The 12,632-nt window shown below is 43.9% G+C and overlaps 1 pseudogene across 1 annotated transcript in view; it reads right to left on the bottom strand.

Annotated features, from left to right (window-relative positions):
- The window catches only part of LOC146866942 (lysine-specific demethylase 5B-like), a 492,309-nt pseudogene that overhangs the window by 331,206 nt on the left and 148,471 nt on the right, over positions 1-12,632 (bottom strand). The window lies entirely within an intron of this gene.

The following is a 12,632-nucleotide window of genomic DNA, read 5'->3' as shown; positions in this document are numbered from 1 at the left end:
CCTCTCCTGATGCGCTGACGTCAGTTTCTTCTGTAACTACTTTTCGAGCCAACAACGCAGAGCCACCTATAGAAATTACTTATGTTAACAGTGTAATGATAGACTAAACAATGTGGACGAACCCACTATGTCGGTATGGTACAATCACTATTGTGGTAAGTACATGGACCCATTAGGTGTGTTTAAAAGACCCCTCACACACCAACCTGGATGGTGTCATGCTTCTTCATTGGGATCCCAACCGGGTGGCCGAATGCCCCCCGGTTGTGCTACGATGCCTGATTACAGCAGAGCTAGTGTGGTGTAAATGTGTGATGTGTCGTGAGTTTTTATTAAAAATATCTGAGGATCCTTGCCTGTAAAGTTTATTAATGGTGGCTCAGGATATAGTTAAAAATGTGTGGTGCAACTACTAGGAGATTATTATCCTTAGTTGACTATGTTTCAGCCCGCAAAAAGGTGTGTGGGAGGGACTTTCTTCAGGACCGGTTAGTGAGGCTAGTGAGTGGCAAAGGTGGAAGGCGCCACGTGAAAAAGAAGTGAAGTACCTACACATGCACTAAGGTGTGTAGTCTAAGTGTTGGCGTACTTACAGACACTTGTAAAAAACACTATATTAAGGTTAGGGCAGTTGATCGAGGGTCGGGAGAGGACTCATCCGGTGTGCCAATTTGGTCTCGGTGAGTAGCCCGTCTTTAAACCTGATGTGGTCTCCCGTCGTCTTGGCTGGTCCAGCCAAGACGACGGGAGACCACAGCTCACCTTAGCGCGTGTGTAGGTACTTCACTTTTTCACGTGGCGCCTTCCACCTTTGCCACTCACTAGCATGACACCAACCAGGTTGGTGTGTGAGGGGTCTTTTAAACACACCTAATGGGTCCATGTACTTACAAGAATAGTGATTGTACCATACCGACATAGTGGGTTGGTCCACATTGTTTAGTCTATCATTACATTGGGGATCCGGACACACCCCGCATTTCCCTTGCTCTCTCATTGTTTTCCTATATATATATATGTTAACAGTGTGCCAATAAAGAGACCTCTTTGTGTCAAATGTCCTAAAGCAAGGCATCAGAATGCGAAGAAAGGGATCTTGTAGGTAACATGACCAGCAGTTTGCAGAGCGGGGAGGATGGGTGGGTCGTTAAGGAATCTGCGGCTAGATCCTGTCTCTACCAAATAAGGCGTTACAGAACGTAAGTAACTTATTCATCTGATAAGAGACATCTAGCCACAGATTCTTTATCTTAGAATTAGATATCCAAGCAACACCATCCCTGGAGGAGGTTCTGGGAACTAAACTCACTAAAGATCCCTGAATAGGACTAGCCGGTCCATAATGAGATAAAGTGACCAGGCTGTCTTAAGAATTATAGGTGAAGCAAGGAAAATGCTCCACCAGAAGGACTGTAGGAAGCCCGTTGGGAGCTAAAGTCTGTAAAACTGTGAGAGGCATGTGGAAAACACTGCTCACAGTAGTGGGGGCGATAAGAGAGTGTTAGAGAAAACCCTTTATAGAAACAATTATACTATGTAGCCCTGACAAAGGTATTCAACCCAAGACTGGACAAGGCTCAAGGACCAAGGACAACAGCCCATACCACTGGATTAGAGCTCCCCTTGTGGTGGAAACTAGTGTGTGGACTAATCCTACCCTGTGAAACACCGAAAAGAGAATCTCGGATCACATCACATATGTATATACATATGTGTGCTCAGAGATTCTCTTTTCAGTGTTTCATCATTGCTGAAAAAAATGCATTGTATGAACAACAACGTTTGGTAAAGACCACTCTCAGTCAGAAAAAAACCCTCCTAGAGGGAAGGTAACTCTCGGGACTATGCAATGTAGAAGCCCAGAGGGGAAAGGAAAAATAAGTGCATAAGCAACTACCAAGTGAAGGTCGAATTAGAGCACCAAGAAAGGAGTAGTTACAAAAGCAGATATTTACGCTCTATGGAAGAAGTTCAGCACAACCATACTTGCACTATATACCCATATATACTTGAACACACACATATATATATATATTCACTGAAAAAAACATAGGTTTCAGACATGTTATGGTTAGGAATTAGCATTTAAAAAACCTTAGAAATTCACTGAAAAAAACATAGGTTTCAGGATTGTTATAGTTAGCTGGACATTTCACTCGTACAAAACCATAGAAATTCCCCCTTTATAGTTAGTTCAGCTAACTATAAGTCACGCCCCCGCAATGCACTGCCGATAACGTCACATATTACATCACTCACGACATGGTCAGTGACATCACTGATGACATCTCAAATGACATCAGTGATGACATCATCCAGTGTCTGTGTGTTTCTGTAAAGTTTAAATATGTTTATTATATATAGGGAAAGGCATATTAAAGAATGAGTGGGAGTATAAGTGTGTGAATGGATAATTTTGTTGGTGCGTGACTGACTCTATAAGTGAGTGATTAAACGTATCTTACTGAATGCATGGGTTAGTGACTAAACTGTGTGAATGTCTGTATCCGTCTGACTGTTGGTGTGTAAGCGGCTGCATGGGTTTGCAAATAGCTACATGAGTGTCTATATGGGTTATAGATTGGTTGTCTGAGTATCTGTATGGGTGCCCGAGTGTGGGTGGGGTGTGTGAATGTGCATAGAGGTGTGAGTGGGTGATTCACTGGGTGCATGGTTTCAAGAGTGCATCTGTGATGGACTATATGGGTGGGTGAGTTATGTATGGTTGTGTTAGTGAGTTAATGTATATTTCACTGGTACATGTGTGAGTAGCTACATATGTGAAAGGCAGTATATATGTGTGTTGGAGTGCATAAATGGCTATAAGTGAGAGTGTGTGATTGTGAGAGTGGCTGTATGGATGAGTGTGTGCTTGGATCATTGATTGTATAAGAGCGTAAGAATGTGCTAGTATTTGTATGAGTAATTGAGCTGGTGTGTGTATAACTGTATAGGTGAGTAAATGACAGTGTGATTAATTATTTGCATGACAGAGTAGGTGTGTGAGTACCTCTATGGATGAGTGGCGGTGTGTGAGTGTCTATATAGGTGTATGAGTGCATATGATAGTCCTGTACTAAGTGACCATAAGTATGAGTGACTGTACGGGTGAGTGAGTGGATGGGTGTGTAGACCTAAGAATCAGTAAGTGGGTATGTAGTTATTGGTGTTGGAGTGTCTATGGTTTTGAGAATGGCAGTCTGTAATTTAGAGTGGGTGTATCAAAGCTTATATTAGGGTGTGAGAAGATGCATCAAATTATCACAGGGATGATGTCATGAGTGATGTCATGAGTGATGTCACTGACCATGTCATGAGTGATGTAATATGTGACGTCATCAGCAGTGCATTGCGGGGACGCGAGTTATAGTTAGCTGAACTAACTATAACGGGGGAATTTCTATGGTTTTGTACGAGTGAAATGTCCAGCTAACTATAACACCCCTGAAACCGATGGTTCTTTCAGTGAATTTCTAAGGTTTTTAAAATGCTAATTCCTAACTATAACATGTCTGAAACTTATGTTTTTTTCAGTGAACTTCAAAGGTTTTTTAAACGATATTTTTAAAATGTATTTCTTGTTCTAATTTTTTTATATTCTTTAACTACATTTTTTTAATCTATTTTTATATATATTTTTTTAAATTACACTACACATTTTTTTAAAATATATATTTTTTTAAATAAATTATATTTTTATTATTTTATATTCTTTTAAATATACTTATATTATATATTTTTTAATTGTTTTTTTCCGGTTTTTTTTGGAGTCGCGCACCCAACGCGTTAGAATATTGCATCCAAAGCGTAGAAATCGTGCACCAAACCCGCTGGAGTCGTGCACCCTACAGGTTAGTAGTCGTGCATCCAACGCGTGCACCTCAGGGGGCCACGCGGGACTCCTAATTTTACCGTAAAAAAAAAACAATAGCCCCTATCACTAATTTTTATTATCCCCGGGGACCCCATCCCCCGGTGCTTATAAAAAACGTTGGGGACCGTGGGGGAGCCCCAACGCCCCCACGGTCCCAGCCGGCTCCCCGCGTCCTTCGGGAGCCGGCATTGCTTTTCCACATGGGGAGCTGCTGACATGCAGCTCCCCGTGTGGAAAAGCAATATGGGTTTCCCTGCTCCCTCTTTCAAAATCCAAACCAAGTTTGCTATGGGAGGGCGGGAGACTCCCGCCCTCTCATAGCAAACAACAGTGTCCTGGGGGTGGGCACCCCAGGACACGGCAGGAGCCTGCCCTGGGGGGTGGTGGTCCCCAGGGCCCTCGAGGGCTCCAGGAGGGGGGCCACGCAGCCCCCCTCCCTCAATACATAAAGACCCGGGGGTAGTGGTCCCCGGGGCTTGGGGGGCCATTGAGCCCCCCCCACAAATTATACTGGGAGGGGCTTTAAATTTAATAATTTTGCCCAGGGATTTGGCGCCTCCCCCGGGGGCTAAATATAAAACATCTCCCTTTTTTTTTTTTAATGGCAGGATCCGCGCACCCTGCGCGCACTTTCGGTTTAAAAAAAATAATTAAATAAAAAAATTGGGGGGCCCTGGGAGTCCTTCTGGGACCCCCTAAGCAGGTCTAGAGGGTCAGGGTATTTCTACCCTGCCCCCTTTATACGTTTTGCACACTTATTCCACAGACTTCTTCAGCCTCACTTCTACCGAGGCACAAAATGGCTGCCAACAGCTCCTGGTTTCGAATGTTGACAACCACTTGACAGCCAATTAGCATTCAGCGCGTGATCGGGAAAGTGCGTCCAGGGTGCGCGGATCCAGCGCGGCCATAGATATAAATGTACTTTTAACTGTAATTTTCTCAGGAACTACTGAACTGATTGACACCATTTAAGCAAAAGGCACAAGTCTCAACTGAGGACTACCTCTTTGCCAAATTTCGTGTAATTCCGTTCAGCAGTTTGGGCTGTAGCTGCGGCTAAAGGTCCTATGGGAAATTGCATGGGCAAAAAAACGTTTTGGGACCCACCCTTTTTTTTTTCCGGCTACACGAATCATCCCGAGACTTTCAGGATAGGAGTGGATCGGAGCTGGCCAAAAATTTTGAAAAGTTTGCGAAGATTCATCAATCGGCGCCAAAGTTATTGAGAATAGAATGCTGTGGATTTCCTATGGAAAATAGGTCCTAACTATAACTACAACTGGCAACCGCCAGTAGGTAAAATAAATAAATATATATATATCAAATGCTACTTACCAGTACGCATCTGTTCTTGGCATGTAGAGCTGCAGATCTACACACTGTGCATAGATCGCCATCTGGTGTTGGGCCCGGATGTTTGCAGTTGTTTTACCTCTTGGAAAGTCTTTGGAAATCACGAGGTATGTGACTCCTCCTTCGGATCGTATTGCGCATTGCTTTTGGCTCCATCCTCAGATTGTTTTTCGCCAGCAGGGAAATGGAGTGCTGTATCTAAATAAGATAAACTGGAACAGATAAAGGTAGCCGGGGAGGCGGGTGGGCGTGTGTAGATCTGCAGCTCTACATGCCAAGAACAGATGCATACTGGTAAGTAGCATTTGCCGTTCCGAGGCATATGAGCTGCAGATTACACACTGTGCATAGATTATACAGCAGTATTCGCTCCTAGCGGCGACCACCAATATCTGTTGCAGTGGTTTGAAACAATGTTTTGAGTACAGCCTGCTCACACTAGCTTGTTGCTTAGTTTGCACATCTACACAAAAGTGTTTAGTGAAAGTGTGCGGTTTTGACCATGTAGCTGCTTTGCAGATATCATCTAAGGGGATGTTCCCTAAGAATGCCATGGAAGCCCCTATCTTACGTGTAGAGTGGGCTTTAGGGGGAACAGATAGCGTTTGTTTTGCTTTGTTGTAGCAAATCTGTATGCATTTGACAATCCACCTAGCTATCCCAGATTTGGAGATAGGGTTGCCTTTGTGTGATGGTGAGAAAGACACGAATAGTTGTTTGGTCTTACGAAAGGGTTGTGTTCTCTCGATGTAGTAGAGTAAGGCTTGTTTAACATCTAATGTGTGCAGAGTTTTTCTGCAACGGTCTGTGGCTGCGAGAAGAATACGGGTAGTTCCACAGATTGGTTTAGGTAAAAAGGAGAAATGACTTCAGGGAGGAATTTCGGATTAGTACGGAGAACAACCTTGCTATGGTGCATTTGCAGAAAAGGTTCTTGAATGGTGAGTGTTTGTATTTCACTGACCTTCTGAGGGAAGTGTTGGCTACAAGAAAATCCGTTTTCCATGTTAGGAATTGAAGTTCACATTTGTGTAGAGGTTCAAAGGGAGGCCCCATTAGTCTTGTGAGAACAATGTTTAGGTTCCACACAGGTGAGGGTGGCACTCTGGGGGGAATTATTCTTTTGAGGCCTTCCATGAAGGCTTTTATGGCAGGTACTCTAAAGAGTGATAGATGGGGGGCTTGCGTTTGGAGTCTGTTTCCTACCTGCGGACCTGCTACACGCTGATTTGGTCACTCCGCCGCTCCTGGGGCCCTGACGCTGCGGGTCTCCCCTGACGCCGCTTCACTCCATCGCGGCCGTGACAGGGGGAGACTACAGCTCCCAGGTTGCTTTGCGCCCAATTTCCTGCCGTGTTCGCGCCCGGAGGCGCTTAAAAGACCGAGGCTCCCTCAGCGTCGCGGGACGCGCGCGGGCGGCGCCGGGCTAAGCCCATGCAAAGGGTGGGCCCTCTGAGGCTGGGCTGGGCCACGCTTTTTGGCCCCAGGTCTTCGCTGCCGTCCCCTGATACTTTGGACACTGAGATTGTTTAAATTAATAGAGCTTGTGTGGCTCTATCACAGGATAAGGAGCTGAATTACCCCTTACCACTGTTGTGTGATTATTTTTCTGTCTAAACACTATATTTAGTCTTTTTTGGGCCTCTGTGTTACCATTGAAAATGTTGAAATCCACAACAGGTAAAACACTTCCTGTAGCTGCAACTCTAGATAATTACCTGGTGAAAGTTGTAACTAAAATTAACAGTGAAAGACGTAAATCATTGGGCCAGGGGACCAGTTCCATTTCATTGTCTAGCTCGCCCACTGCATTGTCTTCTCCTATTCAGGGTGATAGCTGTAGTACTGATCAATACGATGTGATAAATACGGCAGATTTAGCTCTGCCGCCCCCTGAATTAGTGCAGGATCAGGAAAATATGGTCGACCTAAATGTCATCAATGATGCTCCACCAGACCGTTCCCCGGCCCTGGTAACACAGATAGTGTTGAGATCTCACAAGCTGACACAAAATAAACGGGTGGGGGGGGTGGCCGCAACACAAATAAAAAAACCAGAACCGCCACCTACTAGTGGGTAAAGCCTATATGAGGTCCCGGCTAATAATGCCACTATTAAAATAGATTCAGAGCAAATAGACTGCCTGATTAGAATTTTAGAGGCCAAAATCACTAAGATACTTAAACCCCTTGTGGCCAAAATTGACACGTTGTCTGCAGAAATTGTGAGATTAGGAAACCTCCTGGGACCCCGGAATGATATAATTGTAAGCAATAGCAATGCCGATAAGGGCCCTAGGGTTAACAACGAGACACCAAAGCCCATTAAGGAAGGACCCTGTTTGGTAGAATCAGCAGTTGCTGTATCCCTGGCAACTGCGAGTAAAACTCCACCACCAGTCACATGTATAGGGAGTAAGAGCGGGCCGGCAGTAGTAAAGACCAGTCGCACGGTCAGTGCACAACCCGATTTACCTCCTGAATGTGCCCCATTTGTCGCAGTGTTGACAAATGTTCCACCCTTAGTAGAGGGTAGTCTGTCTAATAAGCCAGAACCCCACGAATCCCTAAAGAATAAAACTGTATCGTGGTTGAATAGAGAGTGTGGGTTCCCGGTTGGTCTATCACGACAGATACTAACCACCAGGAGAGTCTCATGGATAGGACAATTACACAAGAACATTAGGGGGGATTGTGTAATTATAAATTTTAGTAACCCACTTCTCGTTAATAATGCTTTGCTAAGAGCTTCCTCGCTGCCACATACTGTTCAGGGCATTACACTTCGTCCACTGGGATATTTTTATAGACATCTAACTCAGCAGCCCATTAATGACTTATGTGAGGGCAGAGGAATTGGCACTGTAGGGGTTACCAGCCGCGGTGTTGCCACGTTCAATCGTTATCAACCCCTAAGTGATCTAGATTTAAATGATTGACTTGAATATGGCCGGGACCAGCCCACACCTGCTGTAGAAGTTTCCACATTGATTGTGGAGGAGGAATGTGGGTTAATTGGAGACTCAGGGAGCCCTTGTGGGGGTGGTACCCCAAATGTTATGAACACAGAGGGGGATGCCCAAGGTGGTCCTACTGATGGTACGATGGCAGTTAGGGCCCCACGTATAGATACGAGGGTCCTTAGCTGGAACATTGCTGGGCTGAATAGTAAAGCAAATGATGCACAATGGAGGGACTGTTTGACAGACTGTGAAATTATTGGGTTACAAGAAACCTGGGACACGGAGAACACCTTTTTTGGGATGGGTATGCTGCTTTTTGGTCGGCAGCAGTTGCTTCCCCCATGAGGAGGGCAAAGGGTGGTCTTTTAACCCTGATCTCATTAAAACTTGAGGGGGTTTATTCACAAGTAGAGACAGGCACGCCTTACTGCCTTGCAGTGGACATTTTAACAAAACTAACTGGGAATTGGCTCATTGTCAACTTTTATAACTCCTTTGATAAGAGTTTTTTTAATGAACATTTGGTCAGTCTTTATGATTTTTTGGAATCGTATAATGTTAATAGTACGAATCATTATTCGGTTATTATGCTTGGAGATTTTAATGTTCATTGTTGTAAAGGTAACTGTTTTGTTTGGGACAGTTTAGGTCCAGCAAACCAAGATAATATTCACTTTGAACACACCCCGTCAGGATTGTATTTAGAAGATTTGGTGGTAGGTAATGATCTGATCTACCCCACCAAATTTACAGGAGATATCCCAACCTTTAAAGGAAGAGGCTCTGGGTCAACTATTGATCATTTTTTTGTGAGCGCAAACCTAGCAAGTAGGGTTAGTCAGTATAATGTTAGTTGGTCCCCCTATGGAGATCATAACCCAGTAAAGGTGACTCTGACAGATGATCTAAGGAAAAAAGTGAAACCCAACCTGACTGCTGGAATCCATGACATAAGGCCCACCGATCAAGCGCGACGCCTGAAATGGTGCCGCGTGGTGCCAATGGACTTCAAGAAAAATTTGCTGGGAAAGGTTGGGGACCACATGACCACTTGTCTGAAAGACGGTGTCATAGGGGATGAGGTCCTAGTAGTCTATGGCAGAATCTGTACCCAGGTCGATAGTGACCTTAAAAAAGTAGTTAAGGGGCAACCCAGGGACGGGGAAAAATGGTTTGACCATAACTGTTCAATAGCCCAACGGAAGTTGAAGGTAGCTTTGAAAGCTGATATGCCCGACAAAGCAGAAATTGCCGCCCTTAGGAACAATTAGAAAAAAGCACAAAGAAAGCGAAAAAATGAAATTAGGCAGGAAGCCTGGAATGAGCTTTTATCAATAGATGTAATTAAAAATTTTGGACTGTGATAAATATGCCTTTTTTCCAGGATAAAAATAACAGCGAGCTTGATTGTGGTATACAGGAAGAAAAATGGCACACTCATTTCAAACAGGTTTATGATGGAAATGGGATGTTGGATGGCCCAGTCTTAAACATGGAGAAATATTATTTGACCTTCACTGAACTAGAAGTAACACATGCCATTATGCAGATGACAAGTAATAAGGCTCCGGGACCCGATGGAGTCCCGGCAGACCTTTTTAAATCAGATGTAAAAACCTGGTCAAAGATTTTATATAATGTCTTTGTTAACGCCTGTCAATTGGGTCTACCCCCGTCATGGGCACGATCTGTTATTATACCCATTTATAAGAAGGGTAACAGAGGTGATCCGAGCGGTTATTGCCCGATATCCCTAATTGACTCTTCTGTGAAAGTTTTGGGTAGGGTGGTCCTTGGCCAACTGATTGGCTGGCTCGAGGAATCTGGAACACTCTCTATGGCCCAGTATGGCTTCAGAAAAGGGATGGGCACCACGGACCAATGCCTGAACTTGCAACTACTAATAGGTAAATATACGGTGGCAAAGAATGGAACACTATTAGTAGCTTTTATGGACCTGTCCTCGGCCTTTGATCGAGTAAACAGGTCAAAGCTGTGGTCTTTGCTCCTAATCTGTGGAGTAGACAAAAACATCATCTATTTCTTAGCCGACCTGCATAGGGATTTATCTGCAACGGTGAGGTATGATCAACAGGGTAATTGTACGGAAGGTATACCCATATCAAATGGAGATAGACAGGTGCATTCTGGCGCCCCTGCTCTTTACATTATATATCAATAACCTAGATACTGCCTTAATTGCCTCCTGTAAAGATATTCCCTGTGCAGGGAAACGCTTGATTCCCGCACTTTTATATGCGGATGACGCCGCCCTCTTAGCAAGAATGGCTGTGGGACTTCAATTATTGGTAGATTCCTTTTCTGGCTTCATGAAGTCATTAGATTGAAGCGCAAATTTCTCAAAATCACATGTAATGGCTATTGGACAGAAATCCACAAAGGCTAAAACCTTTTATTGTGAGAGCCATATATTAACCAGGGTGTCGTCGTTTCCATACTTGGGTGTACTTTTCGACGACCAAGGATCCTGGGTAACTCAAATCACAGTGAAAAAAAATTGTACTGATAAGAGCAACCCTGGCCGTACTGGGTTTTGCCAGAAAGTTAAGAGCCAGGCCAATGAAGGCCCTCATTCAAATATACAGAGCCAAGTGCATTTCACTAGCCATGTATGGGGCCGAGCTATGGGAAATAAAAAATGTAAAGAACATACAGATTGTTGAAGATAGGTTCCTAAAGAACCTCCTATCTGTCCCTAAAACAACAGCCAACTACAATACACATCAAGAGCTTGGAATCGGCTTTGTTGAAGATGCTATTGCCGTGGCACCACTATTGAAATGGATAGCTACTTGGTTAAACCCTGACTTAATGCTTAATCATATTATAATGAAAGATTGTATGTCACTTGACTATGGGTTGTGTATACCCTGGCTTAAATATATTCAGAGGTTGGCAGCAAAGCTGGGTCGTCCAGAATTATATCATTCTCCAGAAGCTCTAGTGAAGGGAGATATAAAATGGTGTAAGGAAATGTTCTTGCACATAGCCACCATGGATAGGGAAGAGAGAGAGCTGGTAAAGGTGACAGTAAGGGCCCACCAGCTATGTAAAAACACTATCCATGGAACCATATTTAGGCTATGTCACAAATAACAATCATCGCTTCTTACTGACTAGATTTAGATTTAATCAACTGCATCTTCTTATTGGAGAACAGAAAGGATGGAAGAGGGTAGAGGATCTTGGCCCTTGTACTTGTGATAATTTTTCGCAACAAGACATCACACATTTCCTCTTTTTTTTGTGAACACCTTATTGTCATTAGGAAACGTTTTATTCTCCCTATTTTAAAAAACAAAGGTTTTGTGCAAGTGAGACCTGCCCTTCTCTACTTGCAAATGTTAACTGACGTTTGGGAAACTTTTAACGTTGCCAATTTTTTATCAGCAGCCATAAGAATGTTGAGGAAATGAACTTAACATTATATCATGAACATCCTTTTTTAATTGTGTTAAAAAGGAAATTGTTTTTACATGGTTTTATTGAATGCTTTTATACGTTTTTATGAGCCATGATTGTGTTAATTGAGTCACGTACCTACAACTGTTTTTATATATTGTGTTTTGTAGTATGCTTTTATGGTTTGTACTTAAACCGAATAAAGATATTTGACTGACTGAGTGATAGATGTTGCCTGTTTTGTAGATAAGCTGCTATGGCTGCAAGGTGCAGTCTAATAGACATGTAGGCCAGATTGCATCTTTGTAGGTATAGTAAATAGCCTATGATGTGTTGAATGGACACATCTAGGGGATTGAAGTTATTATTGTGACAATAGACCACAAAACGTTTCCACTTGGCTGCGTAGCAAGCCCTAGTGGTAGGTTGTCTAGCTACTCTAAAGACGTTCATACAGTATGGGGGAAGATTTAGATAACCGAATTCTAGGATTTCAGGAGCCAGATCGCAAGGTTGAGCCGAGCTGGGACCGGGTGTCTGATCTCTCCATGGTTCTGGGTTAAGAGGCGTGGAGAGAGGTGTAACTTTTGGTGCGGTACTACTGATAGTTCCAGCAATGTGGTGTACCATGGTTGTCTGGCACAAGTGGGAGCAACTAGGATGAGAGTTAGGGAGTGTTGCTGTAGTTTGCGCACCACTAATGGAATGAGAGGGAGAGGCGGAAAAGCGTACGCAAATTTGCCTGACCAGTTCATCCATATCGCATTGCCTTTGGACAATGGGTGTGGATACCTGGCGGTGAAGCTTGGGCATTTGGCGTTTTCGTGGGTGGCGAAGAGGTCTATCTGTGGCTGCCCCCACAGTTGAAAGTACGGGTGAAGAACTTGCGGATGGAGTTCCCACTCGTGGATCTGTTGTGTTTGTCTGCTCAGCAGATCGGCCATAGTGTTCTGGACTCCTGGGACATGTTGGGCTAGGAGAAAGATTTTTGGGGGTATGGCCCTTCTCCATATGCT

This window comes from Triturus cristatus, chromosome 1_2 (assembly GCF_964204655.1).
Source record: "Triturus cristatus chromosome 1_2, aTriCri1.1, whole genome shotgun sequence".
In the NCBI taxonomy this organism is placed as follows: domain Eukaryota; kingdom Metazoa; phylum Chordata; class Amphibia; order Caudata; family Salamandridae; genus Triturus; species Triturus cristatus.
This window is presented reverse-complemented; position numbering and strand designations above follow the sequence as displayed.